The sequence below is a fragment of the Phyllobates terribilis genome, unplaced genomic scaffold (genome assembly GCF_046119375.1).
Source record: "Phyllobates terribilis strain yellow unplaced genomic scaffold, ASM4611937v1 Scaffold_40__1_contigs__length_11209783, whole genome shotgun sequence".
Classification (NCBI taxonomy): domain Eukaryota; kingdom Metazoa; phylum Chordata; class Amphibia; order Anura; family Dendrobatidae; genus Phyllobates; species Phyllobates terribilis.
In genome coordinates, this window is record NW_027362800.1 from 9,898,221 (window position 1) to 9,922,258 (window position 24,038).

At 50.3% G+C, this 24,038-nt stretch overlaps 9 non-coding genes and 2 pseudogenes across 9 annotated transcripts; all 11 read right to left on the reverse strand.

Annotated features, from left to right (window-relative positions):
- Positions 1 to 1,037: 1,037 nt before the first annotated feature.
- Positions 1,038 to 1,228, reverse strand: LOC141184299 (U2 spliceosomal RNA). The gene has a single exon (XR_012259067.1). It is a non-coding gene; the product is annotated as a U2 spliceosomal RNA (small nuclear RNA).
- A 1,121-nt stretch (positions 1,229 to 2,349) lies between these two features.
- Positions 2,350 to 2,540, reverse strand: LOC141190453 (U2 spliceosomal RNA). The gene has a single exon (XR_012264479.1). It is a non-coding gene; the product is annotated as a U2 spliceosomal RNA (small nuclear RNA).
- Positions 2,541 to 3,659: 1,119 nt separating this feature from the next.
- Positions 3,660 to 3,850, reverse strand: LOC141191246 (U2 spliceosomal RNA). Its single transcript, XR_012265244.1, has one exon. It is a non-coding gene; the product is annotated as a U2 spliceosomal RNA (small nuclear RNA).
- Positions 3,851 to 4,971: 1,121 nt separating this feature from the next.
- LOC141190455 (U2 spliceosomal RNA) lies at positions 4,972 to 5,162 on the reverse strand. The gene has a single exon (XR_012264481.1). It is a non-coding gene; the product is annotated as a U2 spliceosomal RNA (small nuclear RNA).
- A 1,123-nt stretch (positions 5,163 to 6,285) lies between these two features.
- Positions 6,286 to 6,479, reverse strand: LOC141185712 (U2 spliceosomal RNA). Its single transcript, XR_012260345.1, has one exon. It is a non-coding gene; the product is annotated as a U2 spliceosomal RNA (small nuclear RNA).
- A 5,564-nt stretch (positions 6,480 to 12,043) lies between these two features.
- On the reverse strand, positions 12,044 to 12,121 carry LOC141186057 (U2 spliceosomal RNA; annotated as a pseudogene).
- A 1,120-nt stretch (positions 12,122 to 13,241) lies between these two features.
- Positions 13,242 to 13,432, reverse strand: LOC141190456 (U2 spliceosomal RNA). Its single transcript, XR_012264482.1, has one exon. It is a non-coding gene; the product is annotated as a U2 spliceosomal RNA (small nuclear RNA).
- A 1,120-nt stretch (positions 13,433 to 14,552) lies between these two features.
- Positions 14,553 to 14,746, reverse strand: LOC141185713 (U2 spliceosomal RNA). The gene has a single exon (XR_012260346.1). It is a non-coding gene; the product is annotated as a U2 spliceosomal RNA (small nuclear RNA).
- Positions 14,747 to 20,310: 5,564 nt separating this feature from the next.
- Positions 20,311 to 20,388, reverse strand: LOC141186058 (U2 spliceosomal RNA; annotated as a pseudogene).
- Positions 20,389 to 21,508: 1,120 nt separating this feature from the next.
- Positions 21,509 to 21,699, reverse strand: LOC141190457 (U2 spliceosomal RNA). The gene has a single exon (XR_012264483.1). It is a non-coding gene; the product is annotated as a U2 spliceosomal RNA (small nuclear RNA).
- A 1,122-nt stretch (positions 21,700 to 22,821) lies between these two features.
- Positions 22,822 to 23,012, reverse strand: LOC141185388 (U2 spliceosomal RNA). The gene has a single exon (XR_012260055.1). It is a non-coding gene; the product is annotated as a U2 spliceosomal RNA (small nuclear RNA).
- Positions 23,013 to 24,038: the final 1,026 nt, after the last annotated feature.

Consider the following 24,038-nt stretch of genomic DNA (forward strand, 5'->3'; position numbering starts at 1 on the left):
TGTCAACCTCTAGATCCCTCACATGCCTGCACTTTTCGGCTTGCTGCTGCTGCAATCCACGCGTTTTAGATCTGCATAACTCCACCTCTTTTAGCACAGTACCCTCAACCCCCGGCTGTTCCCACCCGCCTCAACACCGTTGGAAGGGAGGAGAACCAATTAAGGCGGGGGGGGTGGTGGAACGAGCAGCTGTCTACCCTTAGCAGGAGGGTTGCTGATTAATTACCTCTCCTGCTGCTGCTGCTGCTGGCTGTCCAGCAGCAGACTGAAGGTGGCTGCTGCTGTGCGCAGGTATATAAAGGCTCAGAGCCTATTATGACACGCGCAGCCAGCGTTCCATTGCCACATTCCGTCTACTGCAGGCGGGATACCTGGATGGCTGAATGTCACTGAGAAGCTCACAGAGACCGCCATAAGCAACAGTTTAAAAGAATGCCACAGACTAATCAACCAAACTTTTTGGGTTGGTTTCTCTTTTATAGTCTGCAGGCATTAAATGAAAGAAGTCAGTGTTCCAGCAGAGGGAGACAACGTTTCAGAAAAGGCATTGTAGCAAACCAAAAAAGAAATTTTAAGCGCAGCAGAGTAACCAGCTCACATACCTGTTAGCTCAGGTGAGTTTAAAAGGCTGCTGTTGATAACAAGGGCATTTGCTAAATAGATGGTGTGTGTGCAACAATATACTGAAAGGTCAATTATATTGTGCAGCTTATCTCACCACCTGTAGTTATTTAGGTGAAAGCTCCAAAATGCTTGCCTAATATGTCTGTTTATCCAAAAGGAAGTATAGAGGGAGAGCTAGATAGATAGCATTGCATTACATTGCATTACATTACATTACATGGCAATGCAATGCACAGTTGCTGAAGTTGAACCAAAATGAGCTTGTCATCTGGCTTCTGCAACTTTTAACATGAAAAATCCAATGAGGAGAAGAAAAGCAAAGCCAAAGAGTCCATCCCAAAATCCGACAAACAAGCAAAATGAACAAAAAGCATTGAATTCAATTCTTTCTGATTTTAGAAACTGCATTAAAGAAGGGGTGCACCGGTCCTGGAGATACTGAAATACCAGGTCAATGCGTGGAGTGGACAGAGCAAGCTCTTTTTCCATCTCCCTGTTCTAAAAATCCATTTAATATATGGTCCCCAGATAGGGGACGTATCAGATATTAAACTGATAAGAACAGATACTACACTTGATCTTAGCCAAAAGGCCGAGAAGCGATAACCAGAATTGGTTTCCGACTACGGTGCCACCCAAGGATTCTGAAAAGTCCATTTGTGGAGATGGCCACCTGGACTCCCGTTAAGAAGACATGCTGTCAACCTCTAGATCCCTCACATGCCTGCACTTTTCGGCTTGCTGCTGCTGCAATCCACGCGTTTTAGATCTGCATAACTCCACCTCTTTTAGCACAGTACCCTCAACCCCCGGCTGTTCCCACCCGCCTCAACACCGTTGGAAGGGAGGAGAACCAATTAAGGCGGGGGGGGGGGTGGAACGAGCAGCTGTCTACCCTTAGCAGGAGGGTTGCTGATTAATTACCTCTCCTGCTGCTGCTGCTGCTGGCTGTCCAGCAGCAGACTGAAGGTGGCTGCTGCTGTGCGCAGGTATATAAAGGCTCAGAGCCTATTATGACACGCGCAGCCAGCGTTCCATTGCCACATTCTGTCTACTGCAGGCGGGATACCTGGATGGCTGAATGTCACTGAGAAGCTCACAGAGACCGCCATAAGCAACAGTTTAAAAGAATGCCACAGACTAATCAACCAAACTTTTTGGGTTGGTTTCTCTTTTATAGTCTGCAGGCATTAAATGAAAGAAGTCAGTGTTCCAGCAGAGGGAGACAACGTTTCAGAAAAGGCATTGTAGCAAACCAAAAAAGAAATTTTAAGCGCAGCAGAGTAACCAGCTCACATACCTGTTAGCTCAGGTGAGTTTAAAAGGCTGCTGTTGATAACAAGGGCATTTGCTAAATAGATGGTGTGTGTGCAACAATATACTGAAAGGTCAATTATATTGTGCAGCTTATCTCACCACCTGTAGTTATTTAGGTGAAAGCTCCAAAATGCTTGCCTAATATGTCTGTTTATCCAAAAGGAAGTATAGAGGGAGAGCTAGATAGATAGCATTGCATTACATTACATTACATGGCAATGCAATGCACAGTTGCTGAAGTTGAACCAAAATGAGCTTGTCATCTGGCTTCTGCAACTTTTAACATGAAAAATCCAATGAGGAGAAGAAAAGCAAAGCCAAAGAGTCCATCCCAAAATCCGACAAACAAGCAAAATGAACAAAAAGCATTGAATTCAATTCTTTCTGATTTTAGAAACTGCATTAAAGAAGGGGTGCACCGGTCCTGGAGATACTGCAATACCAGGTCAATGCGTGGAGTGGACAGAGCAAGCTCTTTTTCCATCTCCCTGTTCTAAAAATCCATTTAATATATGGTCCCCAGATAGGGGACGTATCAGATATTAAACTGATAAGAACAGATACTACACTTGATCTTAGCCAAAAGGCCGAGAAGCGATAACCAGAATTGGTTTCCGACTACGGTGCCACCCAAGGATTCTGAAAAGTCCATTTGTGGAGATGGCCACCTGGACTTCCGTTAAGAAGACATGCTGTCAACCTCTAGATCCCTCACATGCCTGCACTTTTCGGCTTGCTGCTGCTGCAATCCACGCGTTTTAGATCTGCATAACTCCACCTCTTTTAGCACAGTACCCTCAACCCCCGGCTGTTCCCACCCGCCTCAACACCGTTGGAAGGGAGGAGAACCAATTAAGGCGGGGGGGGGTGGAACGAGCAGCTGTCTACCCTTAGCAGGAGGGTTGCTGATTAATTACCTCTCCTGCTGCTGCTGCTGCTGGCTGTCCAGCAGCAGACTGAACGTGGCTGCTGCTGTGCGCAGGTATATAAAGGCTCAGAGCCTATTATGACACGCGCAGCCAGCGTTCCATTGCCTCATTCCGTCTACTGCAGGCGGGATACCTGGATGGCTGAATGTCACTGAGAAGCTCACAGAGACCGCCATAAGCAACAGTTTAAAAGAATGCCACAGACTAATCAACCAAACTTTTTGGGTTGGTTTCTCTTTTATAGTCTGCAGGCATTAAATGAAAGAAGTCAGTGTTCCAGCAGAGGGAGACAACGTTTCAGAAAAGGCATTGTAGCAAACCAAAAAAGAAATTTTAAGCGCAGCAGAGTAACCAGCTCACATACCTGTTAGCTCAGGTGAGTTTAAAAGGCTGCTGTTGATAACAAGGGCATTTGCTAAATAGATGGTGTGTGTGCAACAATATACTGAAAGGTCAATTATATTGTGCAGCTTATCTCACCACCTGTAGTTATTTAGGTGAAAGCTCCAAAATGCTTGCCTAATATGTCTGTTTATCCAAAAGGAAGTATAGAGGGAGAGCTAGATAGATAGCATTGCATTACATTACATTACATGGCAATGCAATGCACAGTTGCTGAAGTTGAACCAAAATGAGCTTGTCATCTGGCTTCTGCAACTTTTAACATGAAAAATCCAATGAGGAGAAGAAAAGCAAAGCCAAAGAGTCCATCCCAAAATCCGACAAACAAGCAAAATGAACAAAAAGCATTGAATTCAATTCTTTCTGATTTTAGAAACTGCATTAAAGAAGGGGTGCACCGGTCCTGGAGATACTGCAATACCAGGTCAATGCGTGGAGTGGACAGAGCAAGCTCTTTTTCCATCTCCCTGTTCTAAAAATCCATTTAATATATGGTCCCCAGATAGGGGACGTATCAGATATTAAACTGATAAGAACAGATACTACACTTGATCTTAGCCAAAAGGCCGAGAAGAGATAACCAGAATTGGTTTCCGACTACGGTGCCACCCAAGGATTCTGAAAAGTCCATTTGTGGAGATGGCCACCTGGACTCCCGTTAAGAAGACATGCTGTCAACCTCTAGATCCCTCACATGCCTGCACTTTTCGGCTTGCTGCTGCTGCAATCCACGCGTTTTAGATCTGCATAACTCCACCTCTTTTAGCACAGTACCCTCAACCCCCGGCTGTTCCCACCCGCCTCAACACCGTTGGAAGGGAGGAGAACCAATTAAGGCTGGGGGGGGGGTGGAACGAGCAGCTGTCTACCCTTAGCAGGAGGGTTGCTGATTAATTACCTCTCCTGCTGCTGCTGCTGCTGGCTGTCCAGCAGCAGACTGAAGGTGGCTGCTGCTGTGCGCAGGTATATAAAGGCTCAGAGCCTATTATGACACGCGCAGCCAGCGTTCCATTGCCACATTCCGTCTACTGCAGGCGGGATACCTGGATGGCTGAATGTCACTGAGAAGCTCACAGAGACCACCATAAGCAACAGTTTAAAAGAATGCCACAGACTAATCAACCAAACTTTTTGGGTTGGTTTCTCTTTTATAGTCTGCAGGCATTAAATGAAAGAAGTCAGTGTTCCAGCAGAGGGAGACAACGTTTCAGAAAAGGCATTGTAGCAAACCAAAAAAGAAATTTTAAGCGCAGCAGAGTAACCAGCTCACATACCTGTTAGCTCAGGTGAGTTTAAAAGGCTGCTGTTGATAACAAGGGCATTTGCTAAATAGATGGTGTGTGTGCAACAATATACTGAAAGGTCAATTATATTGTGCAGCTTATCTCACCACCTGTAGTTATTTAGGTGAAAGCTCCAAAATGCTTGCCTAATATGTCTGTTTATCCAAAAGGAAGTATAGAGGGAGAGCTAGATAGATAGCATTGCATTACATTACATTACATGGCAATGCAATGCACAGTTGCTGAAGTTGAACCAAAATGAGCTTGTCATCTGGCTTCTGCAACTTTTAACATGAAAAATCCAATGAGGAGAAGAAAAGCAAAGCCAAAGAGTCCATCCCAAAATCCGACAAACAAGCAAAATGAACAAAAAGCATTGAATTCAATTCTTTCTGATTTTAGAAACTGCATTAAAGAAGGGGTGCACCGGTCCTGGAGATACTGCAATACCAGGTCAATGCGTGGAGTGGACAGAGCAAGCTCTTTTTCCATCTCCCTGTTCTAAAAATCCATTTAATATATGGTCCCCAGATAGGGGACGTATCAGATATTAAACTGATAAGAACAGATACTACACTTGATCTTAGCCAAAAGGCCGAGAAGCGATAACCAGAATTGGTTTCCGACTACGGTGCCACCCAAGGATTCTGAAAAGTCCATTTGTGGAGATGGCCACCTGGACTCCCGTTAAGAAGACATGCTGTCAACCTCTAGATCCCTCACATGCCTGCACTTTTCGGCTTGCTGCTGCTGCAATCCACGCGTTTTAGATCTGCATAACTCCACCTCTTTTAGCACAGTACCCTCAACCCCCGGCTGTTCCCACCCGCCTCAACACCGTTGGAAGGGAGGAGAACCAATTAAGGCGGGGGGGGGGGGGTGGAACGAGCAGCTGTCTACCCTTAGCAGGAGGGTTGCTGATTAATTACCTCTCCTGCTGCTGCTGCTGCTGGCTGTCCAGCAGCAGACTGAAGGTGGCTGCTGCTGTGCGCAGGTATATAAAGGCTCAGAGCCTATTATGACACGCGCAGCCAGCGTTCCATTGCCACATTCCGTCTACTGCAGGCGGGATACCTGGATGGCTGAATGTCACTGAGAAGCTCACAGAGACCGCCATAAGCAACAGTTTAAAAGAATGCCACAGACTAATCAACCAAACTTTTTGGGTTGGTTTCTCTTTTATAGTCTGCAGGCATTAAATGAAAGAAGTCAGTGTTCCAGCAGAGGGAGACAACGTTTCAGAAAAGGCATTGTAGCAAACCAAAAAAGAAATTTTAAGCACAGCAGAGTAACCAGCTCACATACCTGTTAGCTCAGGTGAGTTTAAAAGGCTGCTGTTGATAACAAGGGCATTTGCTAAATAGATGGTGTGTGTGCAACAATATACTGAAAGGTCAATTATATTGTGCAGCTTATCTCACCACCTGTAGTTATTTAGGTGAAAGCTCCAAAATGCTTGCCTAATATGTCTGTTTATCCAAAAGGAAGTATAGAGGGAGAGCTAGATAGATAGCATTGCATTACATTACATTACATGGCAATGCAATGCACAGTTGCTGAAGTTGAACCAAAATGAGCTTGTCATCTGGCTTCTGCAACTTTTAACATGAAAAATCCAATGAGGAGAAGAAAAGCAAAGCCAAAGAGTCCATCCCAAAATCCGACAAACAAGCAAAATGAACAAAAAGCATTGAATTCAATTCTTTCTGATTTTAGAAACTGCATTAAAGAAGGGGTGCACCGGTCCTGGAGATACTGCAATACCAGGTCAATGCGTGGAGTGGACAGAGCAAGCTCTTTTTCCATCTCCCTGTTCTAAAAATCCATTTAATATATGGTCCCCAGATAGGGGACGTATCAGATATTAAACTGATAAGAACAGATTTTTTTGATTGAATATATCTTTTATTAGCACAAAAAATAAGTTAACAGACAGTGTACAGTGCCGCAGCCCAGTACACACAGAATTCTACATCACATTTACATAGCATGAGGATACGACGCACTAACTAGACACATCACACCCCTATGCTGCACAAAACACTCAATATGAAAGAAAAAGCATGTCAATCAATACAGTACGACGAACCGTGATAAGGGATGGGGATTGGGAAAAAGGGGATGGGGAGGGGAAAATCACAGGCCCGAAGCTTTATTAAAAGACAAGACACATAAGGGGAGAGGGGGAGGAGGGGTTTAGTCCTCATCCTCGTCCTCCGGACCGTCCACGATGGAATAGTCTCTGAGCAGGCTGTGGATCAGCCTGCGGCAGTCCTGGATGGACATCCTCTCCCTCCTCAAGATGAGCCGGTTCCTGGCGACCCAAACGGCATCCTTGAAGCAGTTCATAAGGCGCCAAGCCTCCTGGATGGCTCCGACGGTATGAACCCCAGGGAAGAGTCCGTAAAGCACAGAATGGTGCGATAGGCTCGCCCTGGGGACAGAGTTCCTCAGGTCGTCCTCAAGGGCAGTCAACAGGCGCTGTGCAAATCCGCAGTCCCAAAAAGTGTGCAAAGATGTTTCCTCCACGAAGGGGCACCTTGGGCAGTACCGGGTCTTGCACAGGTTCCGGGCATGCATGAATGACCGGACGGGCAGTCCGCCCTGAATCGCCATCCACGACAAGTCCTTGTGCCCGTTGGTCAGCCTGTCAGACGACACATTTGTCCACACAGTCTCCAGCGTGTCCTGGTGAAGTCCTGTGATGTTCTCCACGTCATCCTTGGCTCTGATGAGCTTGTGGATAGTTTTGGGCTTCCACAAGTCGGGCTTGAGTCCCTCCAGTTGATGTTCCCCCACAAATCGAACGACGTCTCCGTAGAACCATGGCGTCGTCCAGTTGTAGGGGAAGGAGCTGTCCCACTTGTCCCAGCCGAGTCGCCTCCAAAGAGGAAGCAGGAAGAAGCGAGACATGGACCTGCCCGCGGAGCCATTCTTGACTTGCAAAGTCCGGCGGACACAATCACACACAAAAGAGGATCGCAGGAGGGTGGGGATATCTGGAACGCCCTTCCCACCCTTGCGAGGCTCCTTGTACATGACGGCCCGCCTGACTCTGTCCATCTTGGATCCCCAGACAAAGTGAAACACTGTCCTGGTAATGGCCCTGCACACAGTGACGTGTGGGGGCCAGGCCTGCGCCGTGTACTGCAAGACGGGCAGGACCTCATTACGCAGGACGAGTGCCTTACCCTCACAAGTGAGGTGTCTGAGGCTCCAGAGTCCGATCCGTTGCTTCACCTTGGCCAAGCGTTCTTGCCAGGACTTGAGGGCCGCTCCTTCCTTCCCGAACCAGACTCCCAGCACCTTGAGGAAATCCGGTTGAATGTTGAAGGGGAAGGGGGCGGAGGAGGCCGGCTGCCAATCCCCGAAGAGCATGGCTTCCGACTTCCTGCAGTTGACTTTGGCCCCTGAAGCCCGGCCGAACCTCTCACACGTCTGGACGAGGGCGTCGACTGAACCACGATCAGCGCAGAAGACGGTGACGTCGTCCATGTAGAGCGAGCACTTGACCTCGTGTCGTCCCGGACCCGGTGCGGTGATCCCTCTGATCTCTCCATTCTGCCGGATAGCCTCTGCGAAGAGTTCTATAACACAAACAAAAAGAAGAGGTGATAGAGGGCAGCCTTGTCTGACCCCAGAGAGGACAGGGAAGGGGTCAGTCTTCCAGCCTTTCACCAACACCGAGCTGTGGATATCAAAATACATCAAACGGACATACGAACAAAACATGTTACCCAAACCTAACCGGTGCAGAGCTCGGCCCATGAACTCGTGGGAAACCCGGTCGAAGGCCTTCTCCTGATCCAAGGAGACCAGGGCCGCGTGTGCGCGGCGGACCTTGATGTACTCGACCGTGTCCCGCACGAGAGCGAGGCTGTCTGCGATGCGACGTCCAGGGATGCCGCAGGTCTGGTCCGGGTGGATGATCCGTCCGATGACCGTCTTAAGTCGTGTCGCCATCGTCTTGGCCAGGATCTTGTAGTCCACGTTGAGCAGAGTGATGGGACGCCAATTCCTCAGGTCGCAACTCTCTCCCTTCCGCTTGTACAGGATCGTGACCATTCCTTCCCTCAAAGATGGAGGCATTCTACCCTCCACCACCATCTCCTCGTACAGGTCCAACAGGTCCGGACAGATGAGGTCTCCCAGCGCTACATAGAGCTCCGCTGGAAGACCATCACTGCCCGGGGTCCTGCCGGTCCTAAAGGATTTAGCGGCAGAGAGCAATTCGCCCACCATCAGAGGTTTGTCCAAGGCTGCCGTGCCTGCAGGATCAAGATGGTTAGTGATACCTGACAGGAAGTTATCAGCAGCGTCGGGGTCGGTAGTCTTGTGGGAGTAGAGTTCGCTGTAGAAGTCGCTGACGACCCTCATCACGTCCTCCTTCCCACGTCGCATGTTTCCGCTCTCGTCTCGCAGCTCGTTCAGGGGCGTGTGACCGGCATGAAGTTTCCTGAAAAAGAATGAGTTACATTTCTCACCCTTCTCCAGATTCTCCACTTTGGAACGGAAGACGATTCGCTTGGACTCCTCCTCAAAGTGCCTTTTCAGGCTCTTCTTGGTCTCCTCCAGCTCCTCCCTCACGTCCCAGCCACAGTGAAGAAGGTCCTGCAGCGACCGCAGCTCGCGCTGCAGCCCTCTGAAGTCCCTCCTCTTCTCACACGCCTGTTGTCGACCCTTGGCCTGAAAGAAACAGCGAAACTCAAGTTTAACATATTCCCACCAATCAGAGACTGTTTGGAAGCTACCCTTGTAGGACTGCCACATTGCGTAGGCTGCTCTCAGCTCCTCCACGACTTCGTCCTGAGCCAGCAGAGCACAATTCAGCTTCCAGGAGCCGGGGCCGGACGGAAAACCGTCGCCGAGGACACCTTGTAAGTGAATGGCTCTGTGGTCGGAGAAGAAGCAGGGGACCATCGAGTGCCTACTCTGCCTGACTGCCCGAGAGGTGAACACAAAGTCAATCCTGGAGCGGAGTGAGCCATCCGGTCGGCTCCACGAATAGTTCGTGGAGCCTCTCCCCATGGAGCCCACCACGTCCTGAAGAGAGGCCTCGGTTACCATCTCGATGAGCAGCTTGGACGTGATGTCCAACTTGGCAGATGTGCCAGAACTACGACCATCCTCCTCGATGGGGCAGTTGAAATCCCCGGCCATCACTAAGGTCCTGGTGGTGGCAAGCTGAAGCCGCAGGGTCTGGAAAAGCTCCAAACGCTCATTCTTCAGTGGGGACGCATACACGTTGATGAACCTGACAGGTTCTCCCGCCCAGTTGCCATCTACAACAAGAGCCCTGCCGCAGATGAGCTCCTGGACTGACTCAAGCGTGAATGCGCCCCCCCTGATCAGAATTGCGACCCCTGCAGACTTGCAGTCACCCCCACCGGACCAGTAGGATGGACCGTGGGACCACTCCCTGGCCAGATGTTTGAAGGACCTAGAGGAGGGAAGGGAACATTCCTGCAACATATAAACATCACACAACTGGGAAGTAAGGAAGGCATAAATAGTCTGACGTCTGAACTTGTCCTTGATGCTCCTGACATTAATGGAAAATAAGTTAATATTAGCCATCATGTAGGGAAAAAAGAAAAAGTTAGCGCAGGCAATACACCTTAGTTACCACTCCGGTCGGGTGGTCCCTCGTCGGTGTTGACTGCTGGTGACGGGATCACCAGCAGGCCCTCTTCCTCCATCTGGTCAAGCAGCGCGGCCTCGATCTCGGCGACCACCAGTTCCTCCTCTTCTGGCTCGGCCACCAGGGTCTCAACCATGTGCTCCATCTCTTCTGGCTCAGGGAGGGTATCCTCCTTTTCGCCTACGAAATCCAGAATCTTCTTTTTGGAGGATTCAGTAGCAGGGCTGTCCTCCATCTTCCTCTTTCCCCGGGTTGGAACTGGGGAGACAAGAAGGGGAAAATCCTCCTCGGAATAGATAGCGGCAGGTGGAGGACAGGTTAATTCCACCACTACCATGGTCTGAGGAGGGAGAGTGGCTGCCGGGGCAGGGGAAAGGACACCTGCTGAGGAGTAGGGGAAGGAGGAAGAGGAAGTGGAATCCTCAGCAGGGGTGGCCGGGGTGGGGGGGGATTGGACGGGGGTGGCAGGGGGAGGGATCGAGAGAGGGGTGACAGAACTCTTACCCTCCTTTGACTTTTTCTTCTGCTTCGGAGCTGCTGGGACCGTTGCTGGGGCTTTGGCCACCGACTCCTTGACCGCTTTGGCCTTGGTCGTCTCGGCCTTGGCCGCTGGGGCCTTGGTCGTCGCGTCCTTGACCTTCACAGGCCTGGTCGTCGGGGCGTTGTCCTCCGGAGCTGGGGTCGTCGCAACCACCGATGCCCAGGATCTCTCACGCTTGGGGCAATCCTTGTACAGATGAGCCGCCAGCCCACACAGGTTGCAGGACGTCTTCTTCGGGCAGTCCTTCGAGCTGTGTCCCGTCACTCGACAAATCCTGCAGGCATCCTCCTTGCAGTCCTTCATCTCGTGGCCGTTCTTGCCGCATCTCCTGCAGTTCCGCGGCATGTCCGGGTAATAGATGAGGCCGTAGGAGTTGCCCAGGGAGAATGTCGGGGGCAGGTGCCGAAGTCCGTCTGAGTACGCCAGGTCCCTGTGAAGTCTAACAGTCACCGACCACTTACCTGTCCAGAAGCCGAGTCCATTCAGGATGTGAGAGGGTTCCTTCACAACCAAACAGAAGCGTCTCAGGAAGGTACAGATGTCTTGGCCTGGGGTGTGCGGGTTGCGCATGGAGACCGTGATCCTCCTTTCGTCCCTCTGGATAGGGCAGCTACCTGTAAAGGCAGAGAAAGAATTATCCGATCCTTTTGTGCTTACCATTTCCCAGAACCTCCTGCAGGTGTTCACAGTGGCGAAGGTGACGAAGAAGATCCCCGTCAAGAAGGTCTGGATGCTGAGGGTGTCCGACCTGGAGAAGCCTCGATCCAGCAGCATCTTCTGGCAGAACACGTCCGAGGACATGTCCGGCACCCTCCCATCCACTTCCTTCAGCTTCAGGGCCACCGTCTGCCGCATCCATGGCTCCAGGGCTGGAGCTTCGTGGCGGGGCTTCTGGGGTCCCTTCTGCTGGCCAGTCGTGGAGGCAGAGTCCTTGGGGTCAGAATCGGCTCCTGGCTGGGCCCTCCTGGCTGTCCCCTGCTCCAGGCTCTTCTTTTCGGCCTTCCTCGCAGCGCTTGCCATGGCTTTCCTCCTGCAGTTACTTCTTGGAGCTGGATCTGGAGCTCTTCCCGAAATGGGTGGAGCTATGCAGATTCTTCTCCCGTCGTGTTCTGGACAAATTCCCCGAAAGGTCTTTGTCTCGATGATTTTCTTACTCAAAGATTCCACAGGACAGCCCGATTCTTCTCCGAGTCTTCGTCTTCTTCTGGATTCTTTAGAGCTTCTTCCTCCCACCGATATCCGCCTTCCTTCTCCGATGTCAGCTGCGCTCCGAAGCTCTTCTCCTTCCGAGTTCGATCGCTCTCGTCAAGTGTAGATCGTAGCTCTTGTGTTCTTAAAAGAACAGATACTACACTTGATCTTAGCCAAAAGGCCGAGAAGCGATAACCAGAATTGGTTTCCGACTACGGTGCCACCCAAGGATTCTGAAAAGTCCATTTGTGGAGATGGCCACCTGGACTCCCGTTAAGAAGACATGCTGTCAACCTCTAGATCCCTCACATGCCTGCACTTTTCGGCTTGCTGCTGCTGCAATCCACGCGTTTTAGATCTGCATAACTCCACCTCTTTTAGCACAGTACCCTCAACCCCCGGCTGTTCCCACCCGCCTCAACACCGTTGGAAGGGAGGAGAACCAATTAAGGCGGGGGGGGGGTGGAACGAGCAGCTGTCTACCCTTAGCAGGAGGGTTGCTGATTAATTACCTCTCCTGCTGCTGCTGCTGCTGGCTGTCCAGCAGCAGACTGAAGGTGGCTGCTGCTGTGCGCAGGTATATAAAGGCTCAGAGCCTATTATGACACGCGCAGCCAGCGTTCCATTGCCACATTCCGTCTACTGCAGGCGGGATACCTGGATGGCTGAATGTCACTGAGAAGCTCACAGAGACCGCCATAAGCAACAGTTTAAAAGAATGCCACAGACTAATCAACCAAACTTTTTGGGTTGGTTTCTCTTTTATAGTCTGCAGGCATTAAATGAAAGAAGTCAGTGTTCCAGCAGAGGGAGACAACATTTCAGAAAAGGCATTGTAGCAAACCAAAAAAGAAATTTTAAGCGCAGCAGAGTAACCAGCTCACATACCTGTTAGCTCAGGTGAGTTTAAAAGGCTGCTGTTGATAACAAGGGCATTTGCTAAATAGATGGTGTGTGTGCAACAATATACTGAAAGGTCAATTATATTGTGCAGCTTATCTCACCACCTGTAGTTATTTAGGTGAAAGCTCCAAAACGCTTGCCTAATATGTCTGTTTATCCGAAAGGAAGTATAGAGGGAGAGCTAGATAGATAGCATTGCATTACATTACATTACATGGCAATGCAATGCACAGTTGCTGAAGTTGAACCAAAATGAGCTTGTCATCTGGCTTCTGCAACTTTTAACATGAAAAATCCAATGAGGAGAAGAAAAGCAAAGCCAAAGAGTCCATCCCAAAATCCGACAAACAAGCAAAATGAACAAAAAGCATTGAATTCAATTCTTTCTGATTTTAGAAACTGCATTAAAGAAGGGGTGCACCGGTCCTGGAGATACTGCAATACCAGGTCAATGCGTGGAGTGGACAGAGCAAGCTCTTTTTCCATCTCCCTGTTCTAAAAATCCATTTAATATATGGTCCCCAGATAGGGGACGTATCAGATATTAAACTGATAAGAACAGATACTACACTTGATCTTAGCCAAAAGGCCGAGAAGCGATAACCAGAATTGGTTTCCGACTACGGTGCCACCCAAGGATTCTGAAAAGTCCATTTGTGGAGATGGCCACCTGGACTCCCGTTAAGAAGACATGCTGTCAACCTCTAGATCCCTCACATGCCTGCACTTTTCGGCTTGCTGCTGCTGCAATCCACGCGTTTTAGATCTGCATAACTCCACCTCTTTTAGCACAGTACCCTCAACCCCCGGCTGTTCCCACCCGCCTCAACACCGTTGGAAGGGAGGAGAACCAATTAAGGCGGGGGGGGGGGGGTGGAACGAGCAGCTGTCTACCCTTAGCAGGAGGGTTGCTGATTAATTACCTCTCCTGCTGCTGCTGCTGGCTGTCCAGCAGCAGACTGAAGGTGGCTGCTGCTGTGCGCAGGTATATAAAGGCTCAGAGCCTATTATGACACGCGCAGCCAGCGTTCCATTGCCACATTCCGTCTACTGCAGGCGGGATACCTGGATGGCTGAATGTCACTGAGAAGCTCACAGAGACCGCCATAAGCAACAGTTTAAAAGAATGCCACAGACTAATCAACCAAACTTTTTGGGTTGGTTTCTCTTTTATAGTCTGCAGGCATTAAATGAAAGAAGTCAGTGTTCCAGCAGAGGGAGACAACGTTTCAGAAAAGGCATTGTAGCAAACCAAAAAAGAAATTTTAAGCGCAGCAGAGTAACCAGCTCACATACCTGTTAGCTCAGGTGAGTTTAAAAGGCTGCTGTTGATAACAAGGGCATTTGCTAAATAGATGGTGTGTGTGCAACAATATACTGAAAGGTCAATTATATTGTGCAGCTTATCTCACCACCTGTAGTTATTTAGGTGAAAGCTCCAAAATGCTTGCCTAATATGTCTGTTTATCCAAAAGGAAGTATAGAGGGAGAGCTAGATAGATAGCATTGCATTACATTACATTACATGGCAATGCAATGCACAGTTGCTGAAGTTGAACCAAAATGAGCTTGTCATCTGGCTTCTGCAACTTTTAACATGAAAAATCCAATGAGGAGAAGAAAAGCAAAGCCAAAGAGTCCATCCCAAAATCCGACAAACAAGCAAAATGAACAAAAAGCATTGAATTCAATTCTTTCTGATTTTAGAAACTGCATTAAAGAAGGGGTGCACCGGTCCTGGAGATACTGCAATACCAGGTCAATGCGTGGAGTGGACAGAGCAAGCTCTTTTTCCATCTCCCTGTTCTAAAAATCCATTTAATATATGGTCCCCAGATAGGGGACGTATCAGATATTAAACTGATAAGAACAGATTTTTTTGATTGAATATATCTTTTATTAGCACAAAAAATAAGTTAACAGACAGTGTACAGTGCCGCAGCCCAGTACACACAGAATTCTACATCACATTTACATAGCATGAGGATACGACGCACTAACTAGACACATCACACCCCTATGCTGCACAAAACACTCAATATGAAAGAAAAAGCATGTCAATCAATACAGTACGACGAACCGTGATAAGGGATGGGGATTGGGAAAAAGGGGATGGGGAGGGGAAAATCACAGGCCCGAAGCTTTATTAAAAGACAAGACACATAAGGGGAGAGGGGGAGGAGGGGTTTAGTCCTCATCCTCGTCCTCCGGACCGTCCACGATGGAATAGTCTCTGAGCAGGCTGTGGATCAGCCTGCGGCAGTCCTGGATGGACATCCTCTCCCTCCTCAAGATGAGCCGGTTCCTGGCGACCCAAACGGCATCCTTGAAGCAGTTCATAAGGCGCCAAGCCTCCTGGATGGCTCCGACGGTATGAACCCCAGGGAAGAGTCCGTAAAGCACAGAATGGTGCGATAGGCTCGCCCTGGGGACAGAGTTCCTCAGGTCGTCCTCAAGGACAGTCAACAGGCGCTGTGCAAATCCGCAGTCCCAAAAAGTGTGCAAAGATGTTTCCTCCACGAAGGGGCACCTTGGGCAGTACCGGGTCTTGCACAGGTTCCGGGCATGCATGAATGACCGGACGGGCAGTCCGCCCTGAATCGCCATCCACGACAAGTCCTTGTGCCCGTTGGTCAGCCTGTCAGACGACACATTTGTCCACACAGTCTCCAGCGTGTCCTGGTGAAGTCCTGTGATGTTCTCCACGTCATCCTTGGCTCTGATGAGCTTGTGGATAGTTTTGGGCTTCCACAAGTCGGGCTTGAGTCCCTCCAGTTGATGTTCCCCCACAAATCGAACGACGTCTCCGTAGAACCATGGCGTCGTCCAGTTGTAGGGGAAGGAGCTGTCCCACTTGTCCCAGCCGAGTCGCCTCCAAAGAGGAAGCAGGAAGAAGCGAGACATGGACCTGCCCGCGGAGCCATTCTTGACTTGCAAAGTCCGGCGGACACAATCACACACAAAAGAGGATCGCAGGAGGGTGGGGATATCTGGAACGCCCTTCCCACCCTTGCGAGGCTCCTTGTACATGACGGCCCGCCTGACTCTGTCCATCTTGGATCCCCAGACAAAGTGAAACACTGTCCTGGTAATGGCCCTGCACACAGTGACGTGTGGGGGCCAGGCCTGCGCCGTGTACTGCAAGACGGGCAGGACCTCATTACGCAGGACGAGTGCCTTACCCTCACAAGTGAGGTGTCTGAGGCTCCAGAGTCCGATCCGTTGCTTCACCTTGGCCAAGCGTTCTTGCCAGGACTTGAGGGCCGCTCCTTCCTTCCCGAACCAGACTCCCAGCACCTTGAGGAAATCCGGTTGAATGTTGAAGGGGAAGGGGGCGGAGGAGGCCGGCTGCCAATCCCCGAAGAGCATGGCTTCCGACTTCCTGCAGTTGACTTTGGCCCCTGAAGCCCGGCCGAACCTCTCACACGTCTGGACGAGGGCGTCGACTGAACCACGATCAGCGCAGAAGACGGTGACGTCGTCCATGTAGAGCGAGCACTTGACCTCGTGTCGTCCCGGACCCGGTGCGGTGATCCCTCTGATCTCTCCATTCTGCCGGATAGCCTCTGCGAAGAGTTCTATAACACAAACAAAAAGAAGAGGTGATAGAGGGCAGCCTTGTCTGACCCCAGAGAGGACAGGGAAGGGGTCAGTCTTCCAGCCTTTCACCAACACCGAGCTGTGGATATCAAAATACATCAAACGGACATACGAACAAAACATGTTACCCAAACCTAACCGGTGCAGAGCTCGGCCCATGAACTCGTGGGAAACCCGGTCGAAGGCCTTCTCCTGATCCAAGGAGACCAGGGCCGCGTGTGCGCGGCGGACCTTGATGTACTCGACCGTGTCCCGCACGAGAGCGAGGCTGTCTGCGATGCGACGTCCAGGGATGCCGCAGGTCTGGTCCGGGTGGATGATCCGTCCGATGACCGTCTTAAGTCGTGTCGCCATCGTCTTGGCCAGGATCTTGTAGTCCACGTTGAGCAGAGTGATGGGACGCCAATTCCTCAGGTCGCAACTCTCTCCCTTCCGCTTGTACAGGATCGTGACCATTCCTTCCCTCAAAGATGGAGGCATTCTACCCTCCACCACCATCTCCTCGTACAGGTCCAACAGGTCCGGACAGATGAGGTCTCCCAGCGCTACATAGAGCTCCGCTGGAAGACCATCACTGCCCGGGGTCCTGCCGGTCCTAAAGGATTTAGCGGCAGAGAGCAATTCGCCCACCATCAGAGGTTTGTCCAAGGCTGCCGTGCCTGCAGGATCAAGATGGTTAGTGATACCTGACAGGAAGTTATCAGCAGCGTCGGGGTCGGTAGTCTTGTGGGAGTAGAGTTCGCTGTAGAAGTCGCTGACGACCCTCATCACGTCCTCCTTCCCACGTCGCATGTTTCCGCTCTCGTCTCGCAGCTCGTTCAGGGGCGTGTGACCGGCATGAAGTTTCCTGAAAAAGAATGAGTTACATTTCTCACCCTTCTCCAGATTCTCCACTTTGGAACGGAAGACGATTCGCTTGGACTCCTCCTCAAAGTGCCTTTTCAGGCTCTTCTTGGTCTCCTCCAGCTCCTCCCTCACGTCCCAGCCACAGTGAAGAAGGTCCTGCAGCGACCGCAGCTCGCGCTGCAGCCCTCTGAAGTCCCTCCTCTTCTCACACGCCTGTTGTCGACCCTTGGCCTGAAAGAAACAGCGAAACTCAAGTTTAACATATTCCCACCAATCAGAGACTGTTTGGAAGCTACCCTTGTAGGACTGCCACATTGCGTAGGCTGCTCTCAGCTCCTCCACGACTTCGTCCTGAGCCAGCAGAGCACAATTCAGCTTCCAGGAGCCGGGGCCGGACGGAAAACCGTCGCCGAGGACACCTTGTAAGTGAATGGCTCTGTGGTCGGAGAAGAAGCAGGGGACCATCGAGTGCCTACTCTGCCTGACTGCCCGAGAGGTGAACACAAAGTCAATCCTGGAGCGGAGTGAGCCATCCGGTCGGCTCCACGAATAGTTCGTGGAGCCTCTCCCCATGGAGCCCACCACGTCCTGAAGAGAGGCCTCGGTTACCATCTCGATGAGCAGCTTGGACGTGATGTCCAACTTGGCAGATGTGCCAGAACTACGACCATCCTCCTCGATGGGGCAGTTGAAATCCCCGGCCATCACTAAGGTCCTGGTGGTGGCAAGCTGAAGCCGCAGGGTCTGGAAAAGCTCCAAACGCTCATTCTTCAGTGGGGACGCATACACGTTGATGAACCTGACAGGTTCTCCCGCCCAGTTGCCATCTACAACAAGAGCCCTGCCGCAGATGAGCTCCTGGACTGACTCAAGCGTGAATGCGCCCCCCCTGATCAGAATTGCGACCCCTGCAGACTTGCAGTCACCCCCACCGGACCAGTAGGATGGACCGTGGGACCACTCCCTGGCCAGATGTTTGAAGGACCTAGAGGAGGGAAGGGAACATTCCTGCAACATATAAACATCACACAACTGGGAAGTAAGGAAGGCATAAATAGTCTGACGTCTGAACTTGTCCTTGATGCTCCTGACATTAATGGAAAATAAGTTAATATTAGCCATCATGTAGGGAAAAAAGAAAAAGTTAGCGCAGGCAATACACCTTAGTTACCACTCCGGTCGGGTGGTCCCTCGTCGGTGTTGACTGCTGGTGACGGGATCACCAGCAGGCCCTCTTCCTCCATCTGGTCAAGCAGCGCGGCCTCGATCTCGGCGACCACCAGTTCCTCCTCTTCTGGCTCGGCCACCAGGGTCTCAACCATGTGCTCCATCTCTTCTGGCTCAGGGAGGGTATCCTCCTTTTCGCCTACGAAATCCAGAATCTTCTTTTTGGAGGATTCAGTAGCAGGGCTGTCCTCCATCTTCCTCTTTCCCCGGGTTGGAACTGGGGAGACAAGAAGGGGAAAATCCTCCTCGGAATAGATAGCGGCAGGTGGAGGACAGGTTAATTCCACCACTACCATGGTCTGAGGAGGGAGAGTGGCTGCCGGGGCAGGGGAAAGGACACCTGCTGAGGAGTAGGGGAAGGAGGAAGAGGAAGTGGAATCCTCAGCAGGGGTGGCCGGGGTGGGGGGGGATTGGACGGGGGTGGCAGGGGGAGGGATCGAGAGAGGGGTGACAGAACTCTTACCCTCCTTTGACTTTTTCTTCTGCTTCGGAGCTGCTGGGACCGTTGCTGGGGCTTTGGCCACCGACTCCTTGACCGCTTTGGCCTTGGTCGTCTCGGCCTTGGCCGCTGGGGCCTTGGTCGTCGCGTCCTTGACCTTCACAGGCCTGGTCGTCGGGGCGTTGTCCTCCGGAGCTGGGGTCGTCGCAACCACCGATGCCCAGGATCTCTCACGCTTGGGGCAATCCTTGTACAGATGAGCCGCCAGCCCACACAGGTTGCAGGACGTCTTCTTCGGGCAGTCCTTCGAGCTGTGTCCCGTCACTCGACAAATCCTGCAGGCATCCTCCTTGCAGTCCTTCATCTCGTGGCCGTTCTTGCCGCATCTACTGCAGTTCCGCGGCATGTCCGGGTAATAGATGAGGCCGTAGGAGTTGCCCAGGGAGAATGTCGGGGGCAGGTGCCGAAGTCCGTCTGAGTACGCCAGGTCCCTGTGAAGTCTAACAGTCACCGACCACTTACCTGTCCAGAAGCCGAGTCCATTCAGGATGTGAGAGGGTTCCTTCACAACCAAACAGAAGCGTCTCAGGAAGGTACAGGTGTCTTGGCCTGGGGTGTGCGGGTTGCGCATGGAGACCGTGATCCTCCTTTCGTCCCTCTGGATAGGGCAGCTACCTGTAAAGGCAGAGAAAGAATTATCCGATCCTTTTGTGCTTACCATTTCCCAGAACCTCCTGCAGGTGTTCACAGTGGCGAAGGTGACGAAGAAGATCCCCGTCAAGAAGGTCTGGATGCTGAGGGTGTCCGACCTGGAGAAGCCTCGATCCAGCAGCATCTTCTGGCAGAACACGTCCGAGGACATGTCCGGCACCCTCCCATCCACTTCCTTCAGCTTCAGGGCCACCGTCTGCCGCATCCATGGCTCCAGGGCTGGAGCTTCGTGGCGGGGCTTCTGGGGTCCCTTCTGCTGGCCAGTCGTGGAGGCAGAGTCCTTGGGGTCAGAATCGGCTCCTGGCTGGGCCCTCCTGGCTGTCCCCTGCTCCAGGCTCTTCTTTTCGGCCTTCCTCGCAGCGCTTGCCATGGCTTTCCTCCTGCAGTTACTTCTTGGAGCTGGATCTGGAGCTCTTCCCGAAATGGGTGGAGCTATGCAGATTCTTCTCCCGTCGTGTTCTGGACAAATTCCCCGAAAGGTCTTTGTCTCGATGATTTTCTTACTCAAAGATTCCACAGGACAGCCCGATTCTTCTCCGAGTCTTCGTCTTCTTCTGGATTCTTTAGAGCTTCTTCCTCCCACCGATATCCGCCTTCCTTCTCCGATGTCAGCTGCGCTCCGAAGCTCTTCTCCTTCCGAGTTCGATCGCTCTCGTCAAGTGTAGATCGTAGCTCTTGTGTTCTTAAAAGAACAGATACTACACTTGATCTTAGCCAAAAGGCCGAGAAGCGATAACCAGAATTGGTTTCCGACTACGGTGCCACCCAAGGATTCTGAAAAGTCCATTTGTGGAGATGGCCACCTGGACTCCCGTTAAGAAGACATGCTGTCAACCTCTAGATCCCTCACATGCCTGCACTTTTCGGCTTGCTGCTGCTGCAATCCACGCGTTTTAGATCTGCATAACTCCACCTCTTTTAGCACAGTACCCTCAACCCCCGGCTGTTCCCACCCGCCTCAACACCGTTGGAAGGGAGGAGAACCAATTAAGGCGGGGGGGGGGTGGAACGAGCAGCTGTCTACCCTTAGCAGGAGGGTTGCTGATTAATTACCTCTCCTGCTGCTGCTGCTGCTGGCTGTCCAGCAGCAGACTGAAGGTGGCTGCTGCTGTGCGCAGGTATATAAAGGCTCAGAGCCTATTATGACACGCGCAGCCAGCGTTCCATTGCCACATTCCGTCTACTGCAGGCGGGATACCTGGATGGCTGAATGTCACTGAGAAGCTCACAGAGACCGCCATAAGCAACAGTTTAAAAGAATGCCACAGACTAATCAACCAAACTTTTTGGGTTGGTTTCTCTTTTATAGTCTGCAGGCATTAAATGAAAGAAGTCAGTGTTCCAGCAGAGGGAGACAACATTTCAGAAAAGGCATTGTAGCAAACCAAAAAAGAAATTTTAAGCGCAGCAGAGTAACCAGCTCACATACCTGTTAGCTCAGGTGAGTTTAAAAGGCTGCTGTTGATAACAAGGGCATTTGCTAAATAGATGGTGTGTGTGCAACAATATACTGAAAGGTCAATTATATTGTGCAGCTTATCTCACCACCTGTAGTTATTTAGGTGAAAGCTCCAAAACGCTTGCCTAATATGTCTGTTTATCCGAAAGGAAGTATAGAGGGAGAGCTAGATAGATAGCATTGCATTACATTACATTACATGGCAATGCAATGCACAGTTGCTGAAGTTGAACCAAAATGAGCTTGTCATCTGGCTTCTGCAACTTTTAACATGAAAAATCCAATGAGGAGAAGAAAAGCAAAGCCAAAGAGTCCATCCCAAAATCCGACAAACAAGCAAAATGAACAAAAAGCATTGAATTCAATTCTTTCTGATTTTAGAAACTGCATTAAAGAAGGGGTGCACCGGTCCTGGAGATACTGCAATACCAGGTCAATGCGTGGAGTGGACAGAGCAAGCTCTTTTTCCATCTCCCTGTTCTAAAAATCCATTTAATATATGGTCCCCAGATAGGGGACGTATCAGATATTAAACTGATAAGAACAGATACTACACTTGATCTTAGCCAAAAGGCCGAGAAGCGATAACCAGAATTGGTTTCCGACTACGGTGCCACCCAAGGATTCTGAAAAGTCCATTTGTGGAGATGGCCACCTGGACTCCCGTTAAGAAGACATGCTGTCAACCTCTAGATCCCTCACATGCCTGCACTTTTCGGCTTGCTGCTGCTGCAATCCACGCGTTTTAGATCTGCATAACTCCACCTCTTTTAGCACAGTACCCTCAACCCCCGGCTGTTCCCACCCGCCTCAACACCGTTGGAAGGGAGGAGAACCAATTAAGGCGGGGGGGGGGGGTGGAACGAGCAGCTGTCTACCCTTAGCAGGAGGGTTGCTGATTAATTACCTCTCCTGCTGCTGCTGCTGCTGGCTGTCCAGCAGCAGACTGAAGGTGGCTGCTGCTGTGCGCAGGTATATAAAGGCTCAGAGCCTATTATGACACGCGCAGCCAGCGTTCCATTGCCACATTCCGTCTACTGCAGGCGGGATACCTGGATGGCTGAATGTCACTGAGAAGCTCACAGAGACCGCCATAAGCAACAGTTTAAAAGAATGCCACAGACTAATCAACCAAACTTTTTGGGTTGGTTTCTCTTTTATAGTCTGCAGGCATTAAATGAAAGAAGTCAGTGTTCCAGCAGAGGGAGACAACGTTTCAGAAAAGGCATTGTAGCAAACCAAAAAAGAAATTTTAAGCGCAGCAGAGTAACCAGCTCACATACCTGTTAGCTCAGGTGAGTTTAAAAGGCTGCTGTTGATAACAAGGGCATTTGCTAAATAGATGGTGTGTGTGCAACAATATACTGAAAGGTCAATTATATTGTGCAGCTTATCTCACCACCTGTAGTTATTTAGGTGAAAGCTCCAAAATGCTTGCCTAATATGTCTGTTTATCCAAAAGGAAGTATAGAGGGAGAGCTAGATAGATAGCATTGCATTACATTACATTACATGGCAATGCAATGCACAGTTGCTGAAGTTGAACCAAAATGAGCTTGTCATCTGGCTTCTGCAACTTTTAACATGAAAAATCCAATGAGGAGAAGAAAAGCAAAGCCAAAGAGTCCATCCCAAAATCCGACAAACAAGCAAAATGAACAAAAAGCATTGAATTCAATTCTTTCTGATTTTAGAAACTGCATTAAAGAAGGGGTGCACCGGTCCTGGAGATACTGCAATACCAGGTCAATGCGTGGAGTGGACAGAGCAAGCTCTTTTTCCATCTCCCTGTTCTAAAAATCCATTTAATATATGGTCCCCAGATAGGGGACGTATCAGATATTAAACTTATAAGAACAGATACTACACTTGATCTTAGCCAAAAGGCCGAGAAGCGATAACCAGAATTGGTTTCCGACTACGGTGCCACCCAAGGATTCTGAAAAGTCCATTTGTGGAGATGGCCACCTGGACTCCCGTTAAGAAGACATGCTGTCAACCTCTAGATCCCTCACATGCCTGCACTTTTCGGCTTGCTGCTGCTGCAATCCACGCGTTTTAGATCTGCATAACTCCACCTCTTTTAGCACAGTACCCTCAACCCCCGGCTGTTCCCACCCGCCTCAACACCGTTGGAAGGGAGGAGAACCAATTAAGGCTGGGGGGGGGGTGGAACGAGCAGCTGTCTACCCTTAGCAGGAGGGTTGCTGATTAATTACCTCTCCTGCTGCTGCTGCTGCTGGCTGTCCAGCAGCAGACTGAAGGTGGCTGCTGCTGTGCGCAGGTATATAAAGGCTCAGAGCCTATTATGACACGCGCAGCCAGCGTTCCATTGCCACATTCCGTCTACTGCAGGCGGGATACCTGGATGGCTGAATGTCACTGAGAAGCTCACAGAGACCGCCATAAGCAACAGTTTAAAAGAATGCCACAGACTAATCAACCAAACTTTTTGGGTTGGTTTCTCTTTTATAGTCTGCAGGCATTAAATGAAAGAAGTCAGTGTTCCAGCAGAGGGAGACAACGTTTCAGAAAAGGCATTGTAGCAAACCAAAAAAGAAATTTTAAGCGCAGCAGAGTAACCAGCTCACATACCTGTTAGCTCAGGTGAGTTTAAAAGGCTGCTGTTGATAACAAGGGCATTTGCTAAATAGATGGTGTGTGTGCAACAATATACTGAAAGGTCAATTATATTGTGCAGCTTATCTCACCACCTGTAGTTATTTAGGTGAAAGCTCCAAAATGCTTGCCTAATATGTCTGTTTATCCAAAAGGAAGTATAGAGGGAGAGCTAGATAGATAGCATTGCATTACATTACATTACATGGCAATGCAATGCACAGTTGCTGAAGTTGAACCAAAATGAGCTTGTCATCTGGCTTCTGCAACTTTTAACATGAAAAATCCAATGAGGAGAAGAAAAGC